The sequence below is a fragment of the Carassius gibelio genome, chromosome A6, assembly GCF_023724105.1.
Source record: "Carassius gibelio isolate Cgi1373 ecotype wild population from Czech Republic chromosome A6, carGib1.2-hapl.c, whole genome shotgun sequence".
Classification (NCBI taxonomy): Eukaryota; Metazoa; Chordata; class Actinopteri; order Cypriniformes; family Cyprinidae; genus Carassius; species Carassius gibelio.
Window position 1 is genome coordinate 31,044,110 of NC_068376.1, and position 27,627 is coordinate 31,071,736.

The window sequence follows — 27,627 nt, forward strand, 5'->3', positions numbered from 1 at the left end:
AGAGTTTTGAAAAATGGGGACATGGGTTATGTCCTCATAAGTCACCCTCTCCTTGTAATACCTGTGTCATACCCATGTCATTATACAGAGTTGTGTCCTGATATGTCACACACACACACACACACTCTCTCATCTGTCTCTCCTCTCTCTCTCTCACACACGCTCCCCCCCCTCTCTCTCTCCTCCCATCCCCCTCTCTCTCTCTCTCTCTTTCTCTCTCTCTCTGTGGATCTCCTCCTCTCTGTCGAGGTGGGTGTTCTGGCTGTTATGTCTTGGAGAGGATAATGGCAGCTCTAATGCAGCCAGCCGTTCCTGATGTGGCCCAAAACGAGAGAAATGGGCCGGGTTTGGGATCGGACCAACCACAGCCAGATTCCACCTCCATTTTCCCCTCCGTCTCTCTCAATATCGTTGTTTTCCTTCAATGGTAAACTTTGTTTTCATAACCCGACTGGAACGCCCCTCGATGAATTCTTCACTCAGTTATTCCCGTTTAACCCTGCAACTAGTTAATTCCAGCATTAAAGAGCAAATAAAGTCTGACTTCTGCAGCTTTGAGTTTGTTCACAGCAGGGTTGATATATAACTAGAACTGAAACTAAAACTAAAACCATTTTCAAGAAAAATTGTAGTGTAAAATAAACAGAAATTTTAATTTAAATACTAAAACTGAAACCAAAATGTATAAAATATCTGTATATATATACTATTGTATTCTGTAGACCTGCTTCACAGCATCAAATTCAGTCATTTCATAATTTTATAACTTATTTTCTTATTTTTGTGAAGCTGCTTTGAAATAATCGGTATCGTATAATCGCTACATATTTAATAAAAGTGAGTTAATTTGACCTGGGAGAGACAGAAAGATGAAATATGTGGCGTTAAGTGAGTTATTATCTCACAAAAGCATTAATTTAGGTGCATGAATGTCAGATTGTTGCAACAAATGTTGCAAGAAAGATTCTTTTGGAATTAAATCGCTCGGCTGTCATCATGGCAACCGTCAACTGTTTAAAGGAAACTTCAGTGAAGGGCGTCTTCTTTTTTCCAATCTCTCTCTCTCTCTCTCTCTCTCTCTCTCTCTCTCTCTCGTCCATACCTGTGGTTTCACCAAACCTCACACCTTCATCTGCTCACATTTCTTCACTTACACACTTACACATGACTGTACTTAAAATCAGCTCGTCTTTTCTTCTGGGTGAAGAAGTAAAGCAACTTCACCGACAGACTCACAGCTGCAATCCAGCTGCTGAACACACACACACACACACACACACTCTTCCTCTATGTCCAAACCGGCCCAGAATAGCATCTCTAAAGTCTTGTAATAACAGCAGAGTTCCTGTGACTGCAAGAATTATGTGTAAAATAGACAAAATACCCATAATGACCATGTGCAGCCCTACTGATGTGTGTGTGTCTGAGATTCCCAGTGCTGGTTAAAATTCAAGTTCAAGTTGTGATTACTGGTGGTACAAATGATATTATAATATTTCTGAATTTCAGTCAGGTTTCAGGCCCCACCATAGCACAGAAACTGCTCTTGTTAAAATTACAAATGACCTGCTCCTTGCGTCAGATCAAGGCTGCATCTCATTTCTAGTTTTACTTGATCTTAGTGCTGCGTTCGACACCATAGATCATGACATACTCATAGATCGATTACAAAACTATACAGGTATTCAAGGACAGGCTCTAAGATGGTTTAGATCCTATATGTCCGATCGCTACCATTATGTTTACTTGAATGGGGAGTCATCTCATTTATCATCAGTAAAATATGGAGTGCCACAAGGATCCGTCCTAGGTCCCCTTCTATTTTCAATATACACGTTAAAATACAGGATTAGTTTCCACTGTTATGCTGATGATACTCAGCTATATATCTCAACGAGACCAGATGAAACTTCCCAATTATCTAAGCTAACAGAGTGTGTTAAAAATGTAAAAGATTGGATGACGAATAATTTTCTCCAATTAAATTCGGATAAGACAGAATCTTGTAGATTACAATCTGCAACTAGACGGATGTACTGTTACTTCCTCTACAGTCAGAAATCTGGGTGTTATATTAGACAGCAACTTGTCTTTTGAAAATCATATTTCCAATGTTACAAAAACTGCATTCTTCCATCTTAGAAACATTGCCAAGCTACGAAACATGTTATCTGTTTCTGATGCAGAAAAGCTAGTTCATGCATTCATGACCTCTAGACTGGACTATTGTAATGCACTTCTAGGTGGTTGTCCTGCTTCTTCAATAAACAAGCTACAGGTCGTCCAAAATGCAGCAGCTAGAGTCCTTACCAGGACAAGTAAATATGATCATATTACCCCAATTTTACAGTCTCTGCACTGGCTACCTATTAAGTTCTGTATCAGTAACAAATTATCATTACTTACCTATAAGGCCCTAAATGGTTTAGCTCCAGTGTACTTAACTAGCCTTCTACCACGCTACAACCCATCACGCACCCTAAGGTCACAAAACACTGGACTTTTGATCGTTCCTAGGATAGCAAAGTCCACTAAAGGAGGTAGAGATCTCTTTCGCCAAGCATTCGAATAATGCATCTCTTAAATTGTGAGTGTAGCTGTATCTGATCAAATGCACATTCTTATTCATTAGCTTGGGTTAAACTAATTAATTGTACTTTGTTGGAACAGCAGCTATGCTAATGATGTCTCTATGTGTTTCTCTGTTTATAAGCTATACTACTAAATATTGTAGAAATGTAATTTTCTGTAAAGTTGCTTTGTAACGCTTTGTATTGTAAAAAGCGCTATACAAACAGACTTGAATTAAACTGAATTGAATTGAATAATACAGTTAAGTCATTTAGCAGATGCTTTTATCCAAGTTTTAATGTCAAAAATGATCTGCCCGAGACCCACAATACTGATTATTACCAGAAATGTAAATACACAAAGTGTTAGTATTTCACACATTAGATACAAAACATCAAGTGTCATTTATTATAACGGAAGATGCACAAAAACTTTGATTATAAAGTGATGAAGGAAAGTTGCGTGACTGTATCTGTGCCACACAGACTGATGAATGCGCTCGATGCCGTTATGGGCTCATTGTGTGGTCCTGATGGGTCAGAACGCATTCATTGCACTGCGATAAAGTCATCCTGAGTGTTTGTACGCATGTGTACATCATCTGTAAGGACGTGTGTGTATCTGTTCAGTGTTACAGTGTGATTGTGTGACTGGACCCCAGCCTGAACATCACAGTCTCTCTCACCCCAACAAACTATTTGACTCACATCACCAGGAACCTGAGATCTTTGAGATATTAATTCATTACATTTCTGCACATCGTTTAGCCTGAAACATTTGTGACCCTGCAGCACATAATCTTGAGTCTCTGGGGCATATTTGGTGCAATAGACAAAAAATACATTGCATGGGTCAAAATCATTGATTTCTCTTTGATGCCAAAAATCATTAGGATATTTAGTAAAGATCATGTTCCATGAAGATATTACTATCATAAATATAAAATTTTTATTAGTAATATGCATTGCTAAGAACTTCATTTGAACAACTTTAAAGATTATTTTCTCAATATTTAGATTAAAAAAAAAAAAAAAAAAAAAAAAAAAATATATATATATATATATATATATATATATATATATATATATATTTACATATGTGGATAAAAATACAAATATGACACATCTTAATGCATTTAAAAAAAAATTACATCTACAGAAAATATTTGTAGTTGAAATGCTGCTGCATTAGTCAGATTTCAGACACTAAATTAAAATAAAAAATAATATTATACTACTTTCAGTGTGCTTCTGCAGATTCTAAAATAACAGAAACAGCATTCAGGCCTGTTCTTACAAAACCTGATGTGATTAAACCACGTGAAACCCTAATCAACGTTCCTAGCACAGAAACGATCCACACAGAGTCTGATGATTAATTTTCAGAAATATTTGCATAGGAACATGTAAACTACGACGGACTGAGCGATCTCTCATCAACCAGAACATTCATTTGTTCGCCACACTTCAGCTCCTTCTTTCAGGCGGTGAAAAAGCTTTTGTTTTCTCGCTGTACGGATCCCGGGAGCTCTAAAGCGAGCCACTCACACAACAGCTCCGTCATCGAGGGCCATTTACATAACTAAACACTAACAAATGAGCACATCGACTCACTGAGACACTGAGACAGAGAGAGACGAGAACTAAATGAGTGCTAGCTGCTCTCCGGCTGAGCCCTATGTGTTCCTGTGTGTGTGTGTGTGGCCTGTTCCTCAGTGATTCACAGATCATATTACACACACACACACACACACACACACACAGGCTGCCAAACAGCTCTCAACACCCAATAGCAGATAACAGCCTCACATCTACATAAAGAGCACAGAAAGACTTCAGAAGAGTTAAACAAACACCAATCACAACAACAGTTCACAAACAGACAGAGATAATTCACCAATTATTTTAAACAATAAATATTACTTATAAATAATATTCAACTTAATACTATTTCTAAACAAATAAATTAAATATAAATATTATTTTTAAATAAATATAATATATAATATCATAATAAATGTAAAAAGTGTTTAAAATAATAAATATATAAAGTGTTAAAACTAATAATTAATCCGAAATAAAATATAAACATAAATATAAATAATTTAAGGCAAATATTGAACTACTGAAAGTTTAATTTGAATTACTAAAATCACAAACTGAAATAAAAAAGAGCTTATCTAAAACTATATATACATAAAAATAGTAAAATAAAAATAAATTCTTTAGAAATAAGTATTATTAAATAAAATACTAAATAAATGTAAACTATTTATAATTTTTATTAATTATTATTTTGTATTATTATTATATTAATTTAGTAATAATGTATTAATAAATAAATTCATATTAATATAAATACATATGATTTCTTTTGGAAAAATAAATGAATAAATAAACCCCCAAACAATTAAATAAAAACTGAAAATACAAAAAGTAAAAGCTAATTCAAAATACTAATAAAAACTCTATAGTAAATAAATCATAATGGACTAACCAATATTTGTAACCATATTTCTGCATGTGAGCGTCTGTTAATAATGTTGTTTGGTGAAGCTGTGAGTCAGAACATTCTCAGACAGACAGAAAAAGAGAGAGAATCCCAAGAAAAGAAAACTTCCAACGATCCAAAGGAAAAAAAAAGAGGTACAGAGCTGAATGTGAGATGGAAAAAATGTGTGTGTGTGTGTGTGTGTGTGGGAGTCTGACTGTGTGTGGCATTGAGACGCCCTCAAGCTCCACTCAACGACTGCACACACACACACACACACACACAGACTGTACATGTGCATATATATATATATATATATATATATATATATATATATATATATATATATATATATATATACTGTATGCAGACAGAGAGAGCAGATTTTCTTTTGCTGGTTTGAGTCTTATACAGAATAAAACATCAGCAGATCTTCATCGTCCTCATGTACAGCTGTTTTGAACACAAGTACATATCTCTCTGATGTATATCTGATTATACAGAAAACAATCCTCTCATCTCAAAGCTTAACATCTCCAATAATCACATACTTTCTCCTGAGGCAGACGAAGGACAACAGTTTAAGTTAGAAACATCTAAAAGTGCAGCTACAGCTGACAGATTCCAGATATTCCCATTACAGTAAATGCATGAGCAATTAATCTTTAATGAAATTCATAAAGTAAGGTTTTACTAAAAAACACTTGTTGACAAAACTCACTTCAATGCAATTCAAAACTGCACTAATGCAACAAATGCATTATATAAAAGTGTGTTTGTCACTGGTTTTTTTATGCAGTTTACTTTCTAAAGATCTAATAGTGTATTATTATAATAATGCATGATAACTGGGGATTGCAAGGGATAATTAATGCATTGAATTGCTTCAACTAGTTGTGAAATCTTCTGCAGGTGTTTGATCTGATCGCTATCGTTCCCACATCAGGATTTAAAGAGGGTCGGCACACAAAAACCTGATCTGAACGGGTCATCAGCTATTTCCTCATTCATTAGAGCACAAAGAGACGGAGCGGGACGAGGCTGGAGAGCTGGAGGAGGTTAAACTCTCTCCTACCTGAGGGGCGCAAACGTTTTCAGATAAGAGCGGGAGAGAAAAGCGAGCGAGCGAGAGCTCTCGAGTCGGCCGGCTGTAGGGCTCTTGGGAAGTTTGTCTTGTAATTGAATCAATTGTTGACCTCCTGTTCAAACCGGCCGAGCTGCTCAGAGAGAAGAGCCTGGTGAATAATAAACACTCTCTCTCTCTCTCTCTCTGTGTGTGTAGTGAGTTACGCTCGCCCCTCCTCTCCGCTCCGATTGTGCCATGAGTCAAAGGCCGTGATTTAGGGAGGAGCTGTACAATCCTTTCACTTTCTCCTCCTTCTGCATTCTCTCTTTTTCATTCTCCTTTTGTTGAAGCGTGGGATGAATTCTAATCGGCCGTCTCACCCCAAAACCTCCTGTTTCACCTTCACACTGTACCTCTGTCTGCTTTACCATCATGACACTGTCCTGACAAACACAACCTCCAACCGTCAGGTTTGATGAATCAGTGTGTTCAGAACAAGTTTAAATATTACAGTTGATTCAGTCATATCAGTTAGATTCAGGTTGGACTGAACAAACTAAATCTGAATCAAACTGATTCACTCATATACATTTGGATCAAGTTATATGGTTATATGGTACATACAACATTTGATTCATTCAAATAAATCTGATTCAGGCTGGATTGAACAAACTAAATCTGAATCAAACTGATATGAATCAAGATTCATTGATTCATTCAAATAAATCTGATTCAGGCTGGATTGAACAAACTAAATCTGAATCAAACTGATATGAATCAAGATTCATTGATTCATTCAAATAAATCTGATTCAGGCTGGATTGAACAAACTAAATCTGAATCAAACTGATATGAATCAAGATTCATCGATTCATTCAAATAAATCTGATTCAGGCTCGATTGAACAAACTAAATCTGAATCAAACTGTCATGAATCAAGATTCATCGATTCGTTCAAATAAATCTGATTCAGGCTGGATTGAACAAACTAAATCTGAATCAAACTGTTATGAATCAAGATTCATCGATTCGTTCAAATAAATCTGATTCAGGCTGGATTGATACTACATTTGAATCACACTGACTCCGTCATATACATTTGTTTCAAGTTCATTCATATCAATCTGATTCAGGCTAAATTGGTCATAATTAATGTGACTGAAGTTAATCGAGTCATATCTATTTGATTCAGGTTGAATTGGTCATACTAAATTTGATTTATACTGATTCAGTCAAATCAATGTTCAACTTGGATCATATTACATTTGATTCATGTTAAGTCTTATCAGTTTGATTAAACTAAATTTGAATCAAATTGACTTGGTCACATCAGTTTGATTCATGATTATTCAATCTATCTTGTTACATTTTGATTAAAATGAATGTTCATAAAAATGGGATTGGTCAGTATTAGTCCATAACCTAGGCATTTTCAGAGTTTGACCACCAGTTTAAAGGTTTAAGATACGCTTAATGACGGCCGAGTGGAGAAGAAAGAGGAGATTCTCCCGTAATCTGCATCTGTTTGCTCCAGGGCTTTAGATTTGTGCTCTATTGTGATGTTTCTCAATCAGTGCAGAGCACAGCTGATCACAAACCTGTTAGAAACTTCCCTCTCTCTCTCACTCCTCATTCATATTCTATTTCACATCTATAATAACTGAAGCAGCATGTTGCACATCACATTCTATCATTTATATCCATGCATGTGGCAGCCGCTTTTATCAAAAGTGATATTTTTAAAAAATTCAGTTCGTGAACTGATGACTGCTTTTTGTGAAAGGAAGAAATGCACAATTGTGACACTGAAGCACAATTAGAGTCTTGAAAAAACATTTTTTCCGAAATTGAGATTAATGCATCATCTGAAAGCTGAATAAATCATCTTTCCATTGATGCATGGTTTGTTAGGAGGACAATATTTGAGAAAATCATCTTAAAAGTTGTTCAAATTAAGTTCTCAGCAATGCATATTACTAATCAAACATTACGATTTTTTTCATGCATCTTTTTGTAAATGAGTCGTGCATAATCCTGAATATCATCCTAGGTCACTATATATATCAATCTATCACTAAAAATGAAAACAAAAAATGTAAAAAAACAATCTTTTAAATGCTGAAATACAGCTATTATATCACACATGATGAATAACTAACTTCCATGACAATGCTGATCTAGAATCAGTCACAGCAGCTACATTTGGCCCCCAGCAGTGTATAAATTGTATTATATTTCTAAAAATATATTTGATATAAACCTCAGCGTCGTCTCATTCACGCTTGATCCTCTCCTGAAGTGTTTGTTGGGAAATCCTGAGTAAATCACAGTGTTTGCTCACACTTTGTGAGCAGCAGGTTTTTATGGACTTCCACTGTTGACAATCGCTTCACTTCTGTTGGCCTCGCACAAGCAGGATAACACTGTGCAAATATGCTCATGTACACTCGCACAATCGCTCTCTCAAACACACACACACACACACGCACGCACGCTCCAGCGCCAATGTCCTGAACCACACACTGATATCACAAACGCTCGACCAGGAGTCATTACTTTACAGCAACTAATCACTAATGATGATGAGAGACCAACTAATCAATGCATTTCCTTGCTCTCGTCATCATTAGCTATATAAGACAATACAAACTATTTCATTAATTGGCCAGTGCTGTGTCATAATCAGATTATTGCATTGCATCAAACCTGAACAACACAAGCGTTTGAATCCAATTAAGACAGATCCAATTAAATTATTAATACAATAACACACATTTATTTTCTGTATTTTGAGGTGGATTTTGAGAAAATATTATGTCAAATAAATTTAGTTTCAACTTCAAATTTGAGATGACACAATTTGGCATAAACAGCTTCAGCCAATAAATGTTTTTTAAATAATTTCTAGTGCAATTTGAGGAAATATAATGCAAGAACAGTGTTGTTTTATAATAATAACTGTCATTGCTGTCACAAACATTATATATGGAATGTTATTCTGTATATAATATATATTTCTAAAATATCATCCATCAGCCAGAGGAAAATAAAAAACACAAATCTGACGGTCAACAACGGTTATTACGATTCAGAAATAAAATATATTATTTTTAACCAGAATTCATTTTGCAAAAAGGACAAAATGACAAACTGAACTGAACAAATGCATTATTAATAACTATTTTGAATAAAGAATGTTTTTCAGATATTATTTCAATAATTTATTTTGGCTTTAGTGCTATACAATGACAAAAAAAATATTAATTATTTAATTAAATGTAATATTTAAATATTAGTTATTAAACAATATATTTTTTAATGCTCCTATAATATATATATATATATATATATATATATATATATATATATATATATATATATATATATATATATAAAATATTGCACTTACTGCTTTTCTTGCACAGTATAAATGCCTTTATATTAAAAAATATATATTTAATAATTTTGAATGAATAATGTTTTTTTAGATATTATTTTGGTTTTTGTAAATTGACAACAAATTAATTAATTAAAAAATTTAATATTTAACTATTAGTTAATGAAATATATTTAATTTGTAAACAATAATAAAAAAACGCTCTTATATTATACATATATATATATATATATATATATATATATATATAATGTTTTTTTCACACAGTATAAATGTTTTCATATTTAAAAAATATATATATTTGTGCATCAAAATGAGTGAAAGCCTCTATTTTAATTCATTAAATAACACAGGCTCCGCAGCATGAAATGCAGCAGTAGGTGCAGGCGTTCCAGGTGCATGCTGGGTAAATGAGTGCGTGTGGTGGAGAGCGGTTCGAATCGGTGTCTCATTAGTAGCTCTTTGACCTGAGCCTGAACACATTCACATGAATGCAGCAGATCATGAGGCTCACCGGGACCCTCCAGCACCAACAATAGACCCCCAGCAGAGCCCAGCTCTTAATACCAGCCTCCGATTCACACCTCATCTCAAAGAACAGTCCCTCCTCCGTCTGTCCGTCTGTCCCCGTCCCTGTCTCTCTCTCTCTTGTGTATTGGGCAACAAAGCAGACGCAACACAACTGCTCCTTCCTCACACCACGAGAAAGTCTGTGTATGTGTGTGTGTGTGTGTGATCAGTGCTAAATGAGTAATTAGCATGTGAAGGTAAAACAGAAGGCTTGTTAATGACGGCTCTCGAGTGACAGTGAAAGTGTGTGAGGATCGATTCCCTTTTAAACTCAAGCTACTGTATTGCATTTGATGCATGAACTGAACACAATGATATTAAACCTGTTTCTCACTCGATCTCCTCGTGTCTTCTAGTCCTAGTGTTTTATCCAGTCAAAGCTCTTTTAGTGTAATTGTAGAAATGTCTTGAGTTATTGTGATCCAGTAAAGGTCAGAATAAGGTCAGTAATATCTCCAGATGAACTCTTCCTGGACTTAAGCAGCTCAGCTTTACTTGATTCTCCATCAATCATGTTTTAGAGTCTCAAATCTGATGAGGAGCTTTACTCTCACTGTTCCTCAGCGGAGGAATGATCTTCACAAGCCTCCAGAACATCTCACATCTTCTGAGGAGCCTTGATTTCTCCAGCTCTCCATCACTGTGTTATATTGCTTGTTTATTTCTACTTGATCTTAAAGTTAGTTTTAAAAACATTTAAGTTAATTCAGTCGAATCAATTTGATTCAGGTCGAGTTGAAGAATTTGCTTATTAAGATATTTCCACAGAAAGATTTGAGGTCTGCTGACAAAACTTGTTTCCAGCTCAGACAGCAGCAGAAGATCTGAATCAGTCTGTGCCCCGAAGCCAAATGGGACATTAGCATTTTAACAGGCTGACGGGAGGCTTGTTTAAACCTGTCGTCCCACACACACACACACACACACACACACACACTCGGCCGGACACACGTCTGTCCTCCAGTGATCATGTTTGCTCTCAGGCCGTGAAGCACACATCCGTCGGGACGAGAGGAAAGTCCTTCTAACTCCTGCAACAAAAGGCCACAGACAAGCAGCTCCTTCACTAGTGTGTGTGTGTGTGTGTGTGTGTGTGTGTGTGTGTGTGTACAGTGAGGTAAACCACACACACCTCAGAGGTTTAGCAAACACAACTTCACTAACTGGAGGAATCCCAACCGAAGACGGTAAAATAACAGTAAATAACAGTAACTAACCGTAATCCAGCCACAGCAGTGACATACAGCTCATGAGGAGATTTATGACATACATTCACTGAACGTGACATCACAACATGATATGAAATTTAATTAAATATAAGCACTGCATGTTTCAAAAAGATGCGTGCCACTTAAATACAAGCATGGTAATTTTAATTTTTTTTTTTCTAGATTAATTTTCTTAAATACTTTTCGTACAGTGAAATATTACAATTGTAAATTTTTTGTTTTTAGTAATTTTTATATTTTACTTAATATAATAATAATAATAATAAAAATTATTATTATTATTATTATTATGATTATTATTATTATAAATTATGCAAATCATGCAGCCAGGAAGAAAAATTAAAGCTTTATTTTTAGAACATTTTTAAATTGTAATGGAGTGACTTTTTTATTTATTTATTTATTTTCTGGTGTGAAACATCTGAGACAAAGCTGATACTTAAATGAAATTTAACGGAGAACTCAATTAAACCATGAAAGAGCGTCTCTGAGAAGTAAAGAGGAATATCTAATGCTAACCGGAAACAAACATCAGTCAAACTCTTTCAGGTTTCTAGATCTTTATATGCTTTAATAAGGTTCTTTACTGCTGGTTTTATTACTGTTCAACTCGCCAACAACTAGTTTGCTCATGAAAATCATGCAGCTCTGCCAGTGAAACTCTTTAGCTGTATCTGCACATCAACACATCCTGAAACACTTCACGACACACACTTTAAAACAGTTTCTCTGTGATTCAGAGGAGTCTTCGTCACATTAAACTACTGAACAATCAGCATAGTCTCAGCATTTGACCTCAAGACTGAGGAGACCTGAGGACCGTTCCTCTTCCACACTTTCTCACAAGCGTCCAGCTGACAGACCAGATGAAGCACAGGACTCCAGGTGTCTCCACAGGGAGCCCACACACACACACACACACACACACACACACCTGCTTATCTGGGAAATGAACAATGGTTGAGGCAGGGAAAGGCATCATCATCATCATCATCATCATCTGGGAAAGTGTTCTCGCAGTGATTGTTTAACAAGCTCCAGGCGGTCAGTTCACGTCAAACACTGTTCAGGAACTGACATGATTTTATATATATATATATATCTATTTTAATCAGCAGTTCTTGTATAATTATGATGCAGGCAGTTTTATGCAATACGTTAGTCAACAGAATACAGGAATATTTGTGATGAAAGGCTGATCTTTTTATATTTTTATTAAACTTTATATGTTATTTTAGTTGAGTGGATTTTAATTCATAATTTTTCTTTGAGATTTTTTTCCACAATTCCATGTTTTCTGTTTAAATTTTTCCATATTCCATAAGGGGTTAATTACATTTTAATCATCAAAAAGCATGCCTTATCAACCGAATTCATAATACTTTAATGATTTAATCAATTATATATATATTTTTAAATGTAATCAAATTAAAATGAGACTTTGTTTCCAACATTTTCTACTTTTAAAATTCTAAATATTTGTCAATTTTTTTAGCTGTTAATTGTTTGTTAATTGACAGTTAAGAAACTTTTATTTTGCTGGTTGTAGTGGAGCACAGAATCAGTTAAATGTGTCAATTTTTCTAAATTGAACGAAATACAACTATTTGAAAATCTGGAATCTGAGGGAGCAAAAAAAAATCTAAATATTGAGAAAATCATCTTTAAAGTTGTTCAGATGATGTTCTTAGCAATGCATATCACTAATCAAACATTACGTTTTGATATATTTATGTTAGGAAATGTACAAAATATCTTCATTGAACATGATCTTTACTTAATATCCTAATGATTTTTGGCATAAAAGAAAAATCTATAATTTTACCCCAGAAAATATACCCCAGAGATTTAAGACTGCTTTTGTGCTCATATTAAGTTGTGAAATGCATTTCAGTGTGTGCTATTCTGTTCATGTTTTTCATACAATTTTTATTTTGTAAAAAAAAAAAAAAATAAAAAAAAAAATCTGTAAAACAGATCAGAATGACTGATGACTCATCCTGCACTACACAGATTCTTGTCCAATCAGATGCTCTCTTGAATGAGAATGCCCCTCCCACTATATTATAGTATCAGCTGACAGTGACTGTCACCATTCACAGATGAAACTAGAAGACTATCAGCTAATAAACAGGGCAGCTGAATCAGTAGAGGAAAAGCAGAAACCTGCGCTGGTTAAGATATAATCGTCTCTGTGTGTGCTTCCCGCTTTCTGGAGTTTACTGCAGCCGAGCCGTAAGTGAAAAGGTAAACACAGCGTCTGTTACCTGTGGAGGAGCTGCACACACTGTTTGGGCAGGTGTGAGCACTCACACACACACACACACACACGCACACACACACCCCTCACAAGTCAACACTGAGACGACACCAGTCACAATCTGACTTTCTCTCCATGCAGAATTATTAAAGCCATAAAAAAGAATAGTAAAACTTTGCAATAAGGTCACATTAGTTAACATTATTACTGCATGTCATTACATTAACTTAAAACGAGCATTACATTTGATATATGAAAATAAAGTAGTGCTGTAAAGTGATACAAAAAACGTAAAAAATTAAATTAAACTAAAAAAATATAAATACATTTTTTAGCTAGCTGCCAAAGCAACATTTCACATTTTTATTTAGTTTAATATCCTTTAGTATCTTGATAAAATGACTCAAACTGAAATAAAAATGTAAATGTATATAATAAAAAAAATATGTAAAAATGTATCAAAATGACGAAAAAAGTTTTTACTAAACATTTCCCTAAAAATTCAAATGAACTGCAAAAATTAAAGTAAAAAAAAATAATTTAAATGCTGAAATAAACAATAATAGATGATGTATAAAAACATATTACATTTTAGCTAGTTGTCAAGGCAATAAACATAAATCAATTAAAATGACTAAATCACACAATGTAGTTACTAAATGTTTAAAATTAAAATAAAAACTAAATTACAAAGTAGTTCCAAATGTTGATTATAGTGATCTGAAATGACACGGATGTGGCCTGATCAGGGTTTGAATCATGACTTATCCAACACCAAAAATTTCCCAGATCAGTGTCTGACTGCCACAGGACGTGTGTGTGTGTGTGTGTGTGTGTGTTTACATGCGAGGGAAAAAACATCAGGTCAGTAGCTGAATCAACAGCAGCTTGACCAACTCAACCGTCCACCGCCGTCCCGTCCAACACTCGCTCCGCAAACCTGGGAAACTTATGAGCAAACTCAAATGGAAGAGGTCAAGCCTAGATAACACTTTATTAAATGCTATTTAGCAAATCTGTGTCTGTAAGCATAAGAGCTCCGGCGAGCTGAGTCCTGAAACTCTGAGCGTGTGCAGTCCGTGCGTAATTAATGAGTGCAATTATTATAACTCTGAGGAGGAACTGTGTGTCTCAATGAGAAACAGATGCAGCACACGGCGAGAGAGGTCAGTCGTTCACACACACACACACACACACGCACACAGAGCCGGCTGTAAATAATAACTTACGAGCTCACAAGCACAAATGACTATTACTATAAAAGCCTCACACTGCATTAGCGGCCACACGGCTGACAGAAGTGTGACGGAGCGAGAGACAAGAGTCAAGTTACAGACGACAACAACAACACAGTGTCTTAAAGATAAAACACATTTAAAGAAACTACTCAAGCTACAATACTACCTGTATATACTGTATCTGTGAGTGTGTGTGTGTGTGTGTGTTTGTTTTTGTGATGCAAGTTGGAAATCAGAAACTATTTAAACATGACTTATTATTATTATTATTATTAACAAGAAGAAATTTTTTTTTAATAAATTATGCACGCCAAAAATACTATAATTTTTTTAAATTCATTTAGTTTTTGGAGATTTTTTTCTGGAACTACTGTGAATAATAAATTGAAATTGAATTTCTTTTTTATATTAATAATCATCATCATAATGTATAAATATGTGAATAAAATAATTCTATTTTAATTATAATTCAATCATAATTATAACAATATAGCGAAATTTAAACTTAAATATTTATTAATGATATTGTTTTAATAATAAGTATTATTATTAGTATTATTAAAACAATAATAATAAATGAAAATTAAGTTTAATGCATACAGTGCATTCCGAGCTGAAGGAAGCTTTAGACGAGTGACACAGTAATAAAAAGGTTGCGCTGTAGCTCAGGTTTCGTGTGTCTATCAGTCACATCTCCTGCATACACTCAAATCCTGCTGGAATCACGGAGGATATGCGGGCCCTGATTTTTTTCTTGGTTTTGTAAAACAAACAGAGCAAACTGGCACGAAAACAACATTCTGAGCGGAGCGACTCTTATCAGATCTGCACTTGAACTGGGAACAAGCAGAAACCAGCTTTCGACGGCAAGCTAAACGTCTCGTTCTGTGCCTCTGACGCCCGGCTTATCATCTTAAAAGATTTCTATTACAGTGGTTTCTGAGATAAAATTGAATATGAAGACAGTTAATACATCTACAGACTTATTACACAGGTATTTGGGTAGCTGGCAAGTATCAACAAAAAGGTGAAAATGCATATGCATGTAATACATTATTAGTTTATTTTAAATGGTCCTGCGATGTGAGAAATTAATTTTAAAAGTACAAATATTTCATGCATTCTTTCAGTTAATATGAGCTCATAAAAATGCATGTAAAATAATGGTACTATAATTAGAAAAATGCTGTTTAAATAGTTTTAGATGGAATATAGCGCAGTTTTGTAATAAACACCATCGAATAACAAATCACAGAAACGCAGCACGACTATTTCAGTGAATAGCACTAATAATACAAAACGTACTGGATGTGGTCGAAAATAATAATTCATTTTTTCATGGTTTTAGTTAAGTATAATAACCCTGAGGGGGTTAAAACCTCACATTCTTAATCAAAACTGTCTTGTTTTCCAGAAAAAATATCAAAACATTCTTAAAAACAAAGTGCAAAGTAACTTGTCCTTTGATTTTTAAACTTGTTTTAATCATAAAAGTTTTTAAAAGCCTACTTTCTTTCATTTTTTGCAGTGTCTCGGCTTGCATTAGAGAAGAGCGGCGTGAACATTCACCTAAACCTCTCCACAGACCACCGAAAATGAGACAACATGAACTATGTATTTCAATTCTTGACGAACTGTTCTTCTAGTAAGAAGAGTTTTGAAAGGAAAGGAAGAATGCAAGAAGGCAAGCAAGCAAGAAAGAAAGAAAGAGAGAAAAGCAAGTGAGTGTCTGGGCAGCAGTGTGCAACAGCAGGAACGCAGCACTGAGTTTCTGCGTCTCTGATTGGTCGAATGCGTCTGTGCAGCCCACCCAAGAAGCTGCAGCAGCCCATGGGCATAAATCTGAGAGTCTGACTCACAGCGCATTTCAAACACTCTACAACTCTCTCTCTCTCTCGCTTAGCATTATTCACTCCAGTACTAATAAAACTCAACTCCTCTCAGCTCGGGCCAACAATATTATTTTTGCAAAGACTTAATTGGGTTTGCCTACATACATATGCGCATGCATGTACGTAACGGCATGCGTGTGAGGTGACGGCAAACTTATGCAACGAGCGCGCTCTGATGAATGCATGAAAGCGTGCACAGGTAAAGTTGTGATTGTATGCGTGTTTGTGCATGCGCATGTTTGTCTGCCAGGGTCTGGATTATTATCTGCACTGCTGCTAAAAGCTCTGAGTAATCAATTTAACTTTCTTTTGATGATTCTTCTGGGTTGCATCTAATTTGTCAAATGCCAAAAATCCGAAGCGCAAGAAACACATCAAAGACGAGTAATTACAATGATGCGAGTTCAAAACTCCTGCGCCTCCATGACAACGGAGTGAATAATAAACACGCCCCCTCGCAGCTCTGGACTCTAGTGAGTCATCACACACACACACACACACACACACACACACACTCACACAAAATGACGTGCTGCAAACGTGTACGGATCGAGAGAAACCCCGAACTCATTCGGTTTCCACTCAATCATAGGAAGGAATAAGCACCAGAGATCTCTTTGGTTCCTCTTTCTGTAAAAAGGTTTAAAGTTGTGAATAAAACAAAGATCGTTGGAATAAATTAGATTTCAAGTTTTTCATGCTTTTTGCTTGTTAATGTTATTGCATTGGAGTAAAACCTACTAGCTTTGCTCACACAGGTTATAACAACTTCACACATTTATTTATTTATGTAATAATTTTTTGGGATACTTTTTTTTTAAAGCGTCTCATTTTGCTGTATTATAACCATATATTGGATTCCTTCTTTGTTTGAACTTTTCTTTCCAATTTGGAACCCATTGGTTGTTCTGAGCTTATACACTTCAGTTTCTTAGTGAAAACTACCAAAAATAACTCTACAAACATTCAGCTCCAAAAAGAAAAACAAAATATTAAATCTAAGATTTGGCGATAATGTAGCACAACAAGAGATTCACAAGCAATTTTAAAAGGTTGGTCATTTTTGGGTTCAACAGTACAACGGATATTTTGCTTTTCTTCGTGCAATGTACTACCAAATGAGTGAAAGCCATTCCTACACTTAATTTTATTTCAGTGTAAACTAATGGAGAGCTACTGGAGACTTGAGTCCCAAACGAGTCAGTAGTTGTCACACAGAAAGCATATAGAGTTTAAAAATCATTTGATAAGAAACATCAGAGAAAAGTCTCCATCTAATTTCATTGCTATTTCAGAGCAACAAAAACAAAAGATGTTAAAGCGTTCTCCATTGTGATCTTTCTTTTCTTTGGAGCACCACATGAAACGGTATCTGGAGAGGAATTGGACTTTTGAAACTTGTTGGGCTGGTTTAAAGTGACAAATTTAATCGGAGACCAAACTTCATGATGGTATGAAGTGAACAGGGACTGAAGTGAAAGGTAGAATCAGGAGAAATAGGTTGATAAACAGGTCTCGCTGTCTATATCTCAAACAATTCCTCACAATTCGGTCACTTTCTTTGGAAAGAGCATCTTCTCGCCGTCAGATCGGTAGATCATTGATGTGAACATGCCACCATCTGAAAAACTCGAGATTATAATATGTGGACAATGGCTGCTTGTAAAGCTCAATAGTCCGATCGTTTCGTAACATAATCCAGCCTCGAATTTGAAATCCTCTCTGAGCTCTCGTCTTTCAACCGATGCGAAATCCAGCGAGGGAATCATCTCGACTATGAAAGAGTTATTGACCATTTGATTCAGAGAGATGGAACAGAGAAAACAATCGTGGTTTAGTGGTCTGTGCCAAGGCTTCGTTATTTAAAGATTTATACATTTCTGTTCAAACATCACCTTGCAACATTTTTCCATCGAAACTGTTGACAGATGATCCCACGACTAATGTCAGCTCAAACTGTGAAAATGAAGAGGAATGAAGAGACGCTTAGACTTGTGTCTCCTCAAATTGTCATCGGAGGATGCCTGTGACTTTAATTTATAAAAATTAACTCAATTGGATAAGATGATTTTGTCATCACCCACATGTCATTCCAAACCCGTGACTGTATTTCTTCTGAGGACCACGAAAGGAGACATTTGGCAGAATGTTCACGCTGCTGTTCCCATGTCTTTTACAGTCAATGAAGCACGAACATGGTGATAAACCTACTTTACATCATACATCATACAGGTTCGAAATGACACGGGGATGAATAAATGATGACAGAATTGTATGAAGAGAAAGGAGAAAAGAAAGCAAGCAAGACGGAATGAAAGCAAGAAAAAAGATAAAAGACAGAAAGAAGGAAAGGATGAAAGAAAGTAGGAATGCAAGGGCAACAGAAGATCATGCAGGAAAGAGAGAAATACAGAAAGCAAGGAAGATGAAAGACAGAAATAAGTATAGAAAGCAAAAAAGAAAGATAACTAAAAGAGTCTGAATGCACAAGAATGCACAAAAGCGAGAAAAAGCCAAAAAAATACAAAGAAATGCAAAAAAAGCAAGCAAGAAAGAAAGAAAGACGAATGTGAATCCAGCAGACATTTGCACTGTAAGACTTGAGAAGACGCGCAGCATCAGTCCTGAGCTTTATTCTGTCTCTCTTGTCCTTCATGAATGAAAGAGGGACAGAAAAGAGGATGGAGGAAAAGCTCAAGGGGCATAAAAGAGGGATGGGGGTATTTAGCGGGTTTTACTCCTTCCTTCTCTGCTTCGGTCTCTGAGCTCCGGCTCTGTGCCGCTCGGGCCGCTGACTGGACGGACAGCTGCTATTAAAAGTTGATTGTTTCAGGTTCACGGAGTGTGAAAGGGTGTTATTGGGGTCTGCGATCCCCGTGAGGGTGGTCTCCACGCCGCAGAGAGGGAGAGAGGGGGAGGCAAAGGAAAGTGTCACGTGACACAAGTCTTGCTGTGCTGCCCCAAAAAGGAATCTGGCGGAAAAACACACCACTTGTTGCCGCCTGCCTGCCTGGATTCTGCCTGGGCCAGCTTTAGTGAACGCCGTCTCTCACACACTTGGATTCACACAGCAAAACACAGCGAGGGACATCCCACCCACAAATACAGTAATACACACACATTTATTTAGACTAAACAGAGAAAACAACTCATAGGTGTGGAAGCCTGTTGATGTCACAGAATAAAAAATAAATAAAAATGTGATGAGACTTTTAAATAACACAATCGTGACTTATGTTTGTTTTTATTGTTTATATTGCAATTCTGACATTTCTAGTAATTCTGGAAAAACAACTGAGATCTAAACTCAGAAATATGAGATATTTACATACATTCTACAGTAAGCAGACACTTTTATCCAAAGCGACTTACAGAGCATTCAGGCTAATATTTTTTTACCTAATATGTGATCCCTGGGAATCGAACCCACAACCTTGCGCTGCTAACACAATGCTCTACCAATTGAGCCACGGGAACACTATTTACTCAGAATTGCCAGATATAAATTCAGAATTGTGAGATATAAATTCAGAATTATACGATATTTAAACTCAAAATTGCGAGGTATAAACTCAGAATTGTGAGATAGATAAACTCAGAATTATTATATATAAATTCAGAATTGGAAGATATAAATTAAGAATTAGGAGATATTTAAACTCAGAATTGTGAGATATTTAAACTCAGAATTATTATATATAAAGTCAGAATTATGAGACATAAAGTCAGAATTGTGAGACATAAAGTCAGAATTGCAGTGATAAAGTCAGAATTGTGACATATAAAGTCAGAATTGCGAGATATAAACTCAGCATTGCGAGATATAAATTCAGAATTGCGAAATATAAATTCAGAATTGTGAGATATAAATTCAGAATTGTGAGATATAAACTCAGCATTGCGAGATATAAATTCAGAATTGCGAGATATAAATTCAGAATTGCGAGATATAAAGTCGAACTGTGAGATATAAAGTCAAATTTGCGAGATATAAACTCAGAATTGCAAGATATAAAGTCAAACTGTGAGATATAATCTCAGAATTGTGAGATATAAAGTCAGAACTGTGAGATATAAATTCAGAATTGCGAGATATAAAATCAAAATTGTGAGATATAAATTCAGAATTGTGAGATATAAACTCAGAATTGCGAGATATAAACTCAGAATTGCGAGATATAAATTCAGAATTGCGAGATATAAAGTCAAAATTGTGAGATATATTCAGAATTGTGAGATATAAAGTCAGAATTGTGAGATATAAATTCAGAATTGTGAGATATAAAGTCAGAATTGTGAGATATAAATTCAGAATTGCGAGATATAAAGTCAAAATTGTGAGATATAAATTCAGAATTGTGAGATATAAAGTCAGAATTGTGAGATATAAATTCAGAATTGTGAGATATAAACTCAGCATTGCGAGATATAAATTCAGAATTGCGAGATATAAATTCAGAATTGCGAGATATAAAGTCGAACTGTGAGATATAAAGTCAGATTTGCGAGATATAAACTCAGAATTGCAAGATATAAAGTCAAACTGTGAGATATAATCTCAGAATTGTGAGATATAAAGTCAGAACTGTGAGATATAAATTCAGAATTGCGAGATATAAAGTCAAAATTGTGAGATATAAATTCAGAATTGTGAGATATAAACTCAGAATTGCGAGATATAAACTCAGAATTGCGAGATATAAATTCAGAATTGCGAGATATAAAGTCAAAATTGTGAGATATATTCAGAATTGTGAGATATAAAGTCAGAATTGTGAGATATAAATTCAGAATTGCGAGATATAAAGTCAAAATTGTGAAATATAAATTCAGAGTTGTGAGATATAAAGTCAGAATTGTGAGATATAAATTCAGAATTGTGAGATATAAACTCAGAATTGCGAGATATAAATTCAGAATTGTGAGATATAAATTCAGAATTGCGAGATATAAAGTCAGAATTGTGAGATATAAATTCAGAATTGCCAGATATAAAGTCAGAAATGTGAGATATAAATTCAGAATTGCGAGATATAAAGTCAGAATTGCGAGATATAAAGTCAGAACTGTGAGATATAAATTCAGAATTGCGAGATATAAATTCAGAATTGCAAGATATAAATTCAGAATTGCGAGATATAAAGTCAGAACTGTGAGATATAAATTCAGAATTGCGAGATATAAAGTCAGAACTGTGAGATATAAACTCAGAATTGCGAGATATAAAGTCAGATTTGCGACATATAAACTCAGAATTGTGAGATATAAATTCAGAATTGCGAGATATAAATTCAGAATTGTGAGATATAAATTCAGAAATGTGAGATATAAAGTCAGAAATGTAACATATCTAAACTAAGATTTGTGAGATATAAATTCAGAATTGCGAGATATAAATTCAGAATTGTGAGATATAAAGTAAGAATTGTGAGATATAAATTCAGAATTGCGAGATATAAATTCAGAAATGTGAGATATCTAAACTAAGAATTGTGAGATATAAATTCAAAATTTCGAGATATAAATTCAGAAATGTGAGATATCTAAACTAAGAATTGTGAGATATAAATTCAGAATTGCGAGATATAAACTCAGAATTGCGAGATATAAACTCAGAATTGCGAGATATAAAGTCAGAATTGTAAGATATAAATTCAGAATTGCGAGATATAAAGTCAGAATTGTGAGATATGAATTCAGAATTGCGAGATATAAACTCAGAATTGCGAGATATAAAGTCAGAATTGTAAGATATAAACTCAGAATTGCGAGATATAAACTCAGAATTGGGAGATATAAACTCAGAATTGGGAGATATAAAGTCAGAATTGTGAGATAAAAACTAAGAATTGTGAGATATAAATTCAGAACTGTGAGATTTAAATTCAGAATTATGAAATATAAATTCAGAATTATGAGATATAAATTCAGAATTGTGATATATAAATTCAGAATTATGAGATATAAAGTCAGAATTGTGAGATATAAATTCAGAATTGCGAGATATAAATTCAGAATTCTGAGATATGAAGTCAGAAATGTGAGATATTTAAACTCAGAATTGTGAGAAATAAAGTCAGAATTGTGAGATTTAAATTCAGAATAATGAGACATAATGTCAGAATTGTGAAATATTTAAACTCAGAATTGTGAGAAATAAACTCAGGATTCTGAAAAGAAAAGTATGGATTGTGAGATATAAACATGTAATTGCAAGAAAAAAATTGTCAGAATTGCAAGAAAATAGTTGCATTAAAAAAAAAATTATTCAAAATTACATGATGTAAACTGTAAGATATTATTTAAAATATGATTTTAAATTTAAATATGATTTGAAGTCCATGTTTGCTGTACTTGCATTTCTCATTACAAGTTTAGGAAGAAGTTTTAGTGCATGTTGCATTTTTAAATGCGCATTATAAGTGGCCTAAACACAGAGATACAGAGATAGAGTTTGTGCATTTACTGCAAACCAAGTCGCACTGAAAACACTCGATCACTAGCTGCTCGTGTCCAAACGAACACAGTGTAATGTGAATCACACTCAGTTGAGGATATTATAGCAGAATTACTACTGAACCTTCATTAGACAAGTTCAATCTCTGGATCTCCACCCACATGTTAGCAACAGGTGACATACATGCATCGCCTCTTTAACACTTTCCTGTGACCGACTCAGAGGGAGGTATCAGGCCAGATCTGCGTGAGTGTGAGTATGCTAACAGAAGCCATTTGGCACTAACGCAGGTCCATCAAACACTAATGAGCTCCGGGGGAAGAGGAAGACACCCTACAGAGTCTTTCTCACCTCCAGACCAGATCCCACATCAACCTGGAGTGGATTGGCAACCAATGACTTCTATATGTGCAACTGTGCTGAAACAAACTGAAAACAGCTTTCAGAAAGCCTCTGTATTACCCATAAAATCATGTTTTACAGTTCACAAGATAACTGAACTGTTGGTGTTGGCAAGCCACAAAAAACATGGAACAGATAGAGGCTTCGAGAGGTCAAGCACTGGTAAGAAAAATACAAAAAAAAGCTTTTCCTAATCACTTTATGCACCGGTAACTTATTTTAATTTATTGTAGACTTTCAGCAACCCTCTTTACGTCAAAATTCAATGTGAAGCGAGTTTGATGGCGTTATGACATCAGCCCCTAATTACTGATCTATTACGTCGACTCATCTGGGATTTTCACACGGCAATTACACAGATTTGTGAAGATTATATTAGATGTTTGTTTTCCCCCATTTAAAACTTTCACAGTCTCTCTTTCTCTCTTGATCTAACATAATATGTAGTTTGTGTTTAAGAACCCATGACGACAATCAAATGCAGCAGTACAAAATATATATAATCCCCTGTCCAGGACAATAAAAGTCCTATTAATAAAAGTGAAACAATTCTTGAGGATTATAAATAGTTTATTAGGGATTACATAACTCTTATGTAAAGAATGCTCTTGATCAAATATAATAGTAATATTATTTTTTTGTGTTTGATTTTTTTATCTTTATATGAAGAACTCCGTGTCAGTGTTGTGGTGGGGCTTCAGGTTAGACACATATGGAAAAAATACTCGAGACTTGAAGTATTTCCCGTTAAAAGAAACAGCTGTTGAGACGAGGCCTGTAGAAGAACAGAAGCTCCACACTGGAACAATCACAAACTATCGCATCAAACGACAAAATACATGCAGAATATAACATAAAAGCATGCAAATAACCAGTTTAACACAGCTTCCTTGCCTAATTAGTTGCAATGTCTGAGATACGACTGCGAGACCACCAGGACACTAAAGGAAAACTCCCGAGAGAACACCGTCGCGCACGCTTCACGCGCAGAAATAGTGTAAAACCAAAAGACCACACCGATATTAAAATAACACTCAGAATACTAAATCCTTCCTGACGTTTGTGCATTTTGCTATTTGAATGCCCCTTGCTTTAGTTGCTTAAATACTCTTGTGTTCATCATTTACTCAAGAGACCCTCAAGAGTGTGTAATAGACACACATGTTTGGATTGTTAATCAATACGCAAACATTCCACTTGATTAACACACTCCAGCGCACTGAAGATCCTATTCACACTCACACTGACATGATACACAGTAACAGCACATCTGTAAAAGTTCACATCACATTCAATAGAAGTTGCACACGTCTGATTAATACGAAGGAGAAGCGCTTTACCTTTCATCAGTCTGTGTGTGGCCTCGCGCTGATCCCGGCAAACTCCACTCTTCCCTGGAAAACTTGCGCGAGCGGAGCTGAAAGCTGAGAGCGTCCCGATGGGGGTTCGAGAATTTCCAATAAAGCCCCTCTTTCTCCTCACACACACACACACACACACACACACACACACACAGATGCAGAAGCAGACAGGAGCTCTTGTGAATATTATTCTCCGCGTCGGACTCAATCAGCACAAACTCCACAGAAGTTTTCTCTAAAGTTGGATTTTAGGAAAGAGATTCCATAATCGGTGCCGCCGGTCCCGAGAGCCCCGAGTTGCAGCGGCAGCACGAGAATGCGAGACCTCCCCCTCCCTCTCTCTCTCTCTCTCTCTCAGACTCCCTGGACCACCCCGAAACAGGAAGTTCACTTTTTGTTTTCCTTAAGGGAAAAAAAGAGAAAGCCCTGCCGGACAGCGTCATTCCTGCAGCATCAGTAACTCCCATAATAATAATAATAATACATGTACAATTAATAAGCACTCATATTTAATCTTATATAGAGATGAAAAGGTATAAAAATGTATTATCTCGATTATAGTGACCATGATTATCGGTATTATTATCGGTTTAATATTGTTAAAACATACTTGAAATGTTCAAAAAGTAGGCTTCTTCCATAAATCATTTTTATTAATTATTTAAAAAAATTTTGTATATTTAAAACCAACAGACAACAAATAAAATGACTTTTTGTTTGCATAAACTGGAGAAGCGTAGCGCCAGACACTCAACTAAATACACAGTGTGTAGATCCAAAAATAGCTCAAATATTAAAAATAAATAAATAAAATCCAGAGAAATAAAGCTCATATGAATTTATTTTCCGGAGGCCACAAATCCAATGTTAAAAAGTGCAAAGTGCACTTACTGAATTTACACGGACTGTGAATTTATAAGAGCTTTGTTAGATTTCAAATGACAAAATGACTGACAACAGTTTATCTAATAACATGAAATGTTCAAATAAAGCTTTGAAAAAGTTTCTCGCATTTCAGCCTTTAAATAAAGAAGAGTGTTAAGTAAAAATGATAATTAATTAATAGATGGTTATATGCATTTTATCTGCTCCATTGATAAATCTAGATATCTTATCCGAATTATCTAATGTGCAGAATCCACATTAAGCTTTTTCACCAACTTGTTAATATTTACAGCAGGGCATGAAAATGTGGTCTGTTTTTTATTTTTATTTTAGTTTTTTTGGGGGCCAGATAAAACCTAAAAAAATAAAAATAAAAAAAAATATCTGTAAATCAACTCTCTGACACCAGGTGGCGCTTATGGAACAGCAGTTACTTTCTGTAACCTGTAAAACCTCCCAACTTTGAGACTGTTACTTAAAACTATGCTTTATGCTGGACAGTATTTATTTATCCTGAGTTGTTTTACTGATACGGTTTTAATGATAATTAAAATATGAAACCATAATGCTAAACGTGTGGAATTTTATCATGATTTATCGTCAAACAAACCGATAATCATTTCATAATATTTAGGTGAATGTTCAAGATCATGGTTCTGAACTGACCTGCATTCGCAAAAGGACAGTAATAGAGTTGCCAGGTTTTCGGAAAACAAAATCCGCTCAATTGTGGCAAAAAAATTGACACAAATTTGCTATTCTTTTGGAGAAAGTGGAGGGACAACAGCGCATATGAGCAAATTAAGTTGTAACTTTATACCTTTATTTATAATTGTAACTTGCATTTTTATTATTTTACTCACATTCGTCTGAGTTGATGTTGAGGAGTTTGTTGACAGTAAGCTTCAAATAAGAATTTGCATAATATTTTCAGTAAATGCACTGTGTTGCATTACTTAATTTTATTTATTTTAATATGTTCAAATGCTACAGAGGTTTGGTCATGATCTCTGTCTCTCATTGAGAGAGTGTGAGAGAACATTGTGAATGAGAGTTGATGTTTGTGTGGTTGGTTAGTGTTTGCTGGTTTACACTCACACAGATGCTGTCACCATATGCACACTCCCAGACTGCCAGGTTAAGCTCTCTCTCTCTCTCTCTCTCTCTTTCTTTCTCTCTCTCTCTCTCTCACACACACACACACACACACACAGAAAGAGAGAGTCAGCGTCATTTCATTCAGTCAGATGGGCTGGTAAGTTTCAATGAATGAGCTATTTTCAGATTTTGAGTTGTCAGATGGTGAAATTGTCATTTGTGTTTCATTCACGTGGAGATCTGCTAAAGCCCTCATTTGTGTGCGAGTGCACATGGTTTATTCTTACCCACCATTTCAGTTTGAGCTGCTTGGAAGTGTCTAACACAGGGGTCTAAACTCAGTCCTGGAGGTTTAATGTCCTGCAGAGTTTGGCTTCAACTTGCCTGAGGTGTGTTTAGTTTGGGTTGGAGCTAAACTCTGCAGGAGCAGGATTGGACACACCTGGTCTAAAAGAAGTGTCCTAAGAGGCTTTCCCAAAATGCACCTGTCCACTAGTTAAATTGGTCCAATCTAAATCAGGTGAAGGTAAATATCAACCACCTGTATAAGAATCTACTGTATTAGCATCGGTTCACAAATAAAAGTTGCAGGTGTCCATTCACATAAACCTCCTCAAGCTCATTGAGAGCTTTACAACTCTTTCTGGATTAGACACATGGTCGGCCGAGCTAAAGGTGAATGCTGCCCATCTATTTGCAGAACCCGAGTGA

At 35.2% G+C, this 27,627-nt stretch overlaps 1 protein-coding gene across 3 annotated transcripts in view; it reads right to left on the reverse strand.

The window, feature by feature from the left end:
* The window catches only part of LOC128016072 (zinc finger protein GLI1-like), a 41,620-nt gene extending 16,354 nt beyond the window's left edge, over positions 1-25,266 (reverse strand). For 2 of the 3 annotated variants that reach the window (XM_052600438.1, XM_052600437.1), the window contains exon 1: positions 24,913-25,257. The gene's annotated coding sequence lies outside the window, so the exon portion shown is untranslated. Of the gene's footprint in view, positions 1-24,912 lie in introns of all 3 variants that reach the window. The other variant, XM_052600436.1, reaches the window with a different exon arrangement.
* Between the last annotated feature and the right edge of the window lie 2,361 nt (positions 25,267-27,627).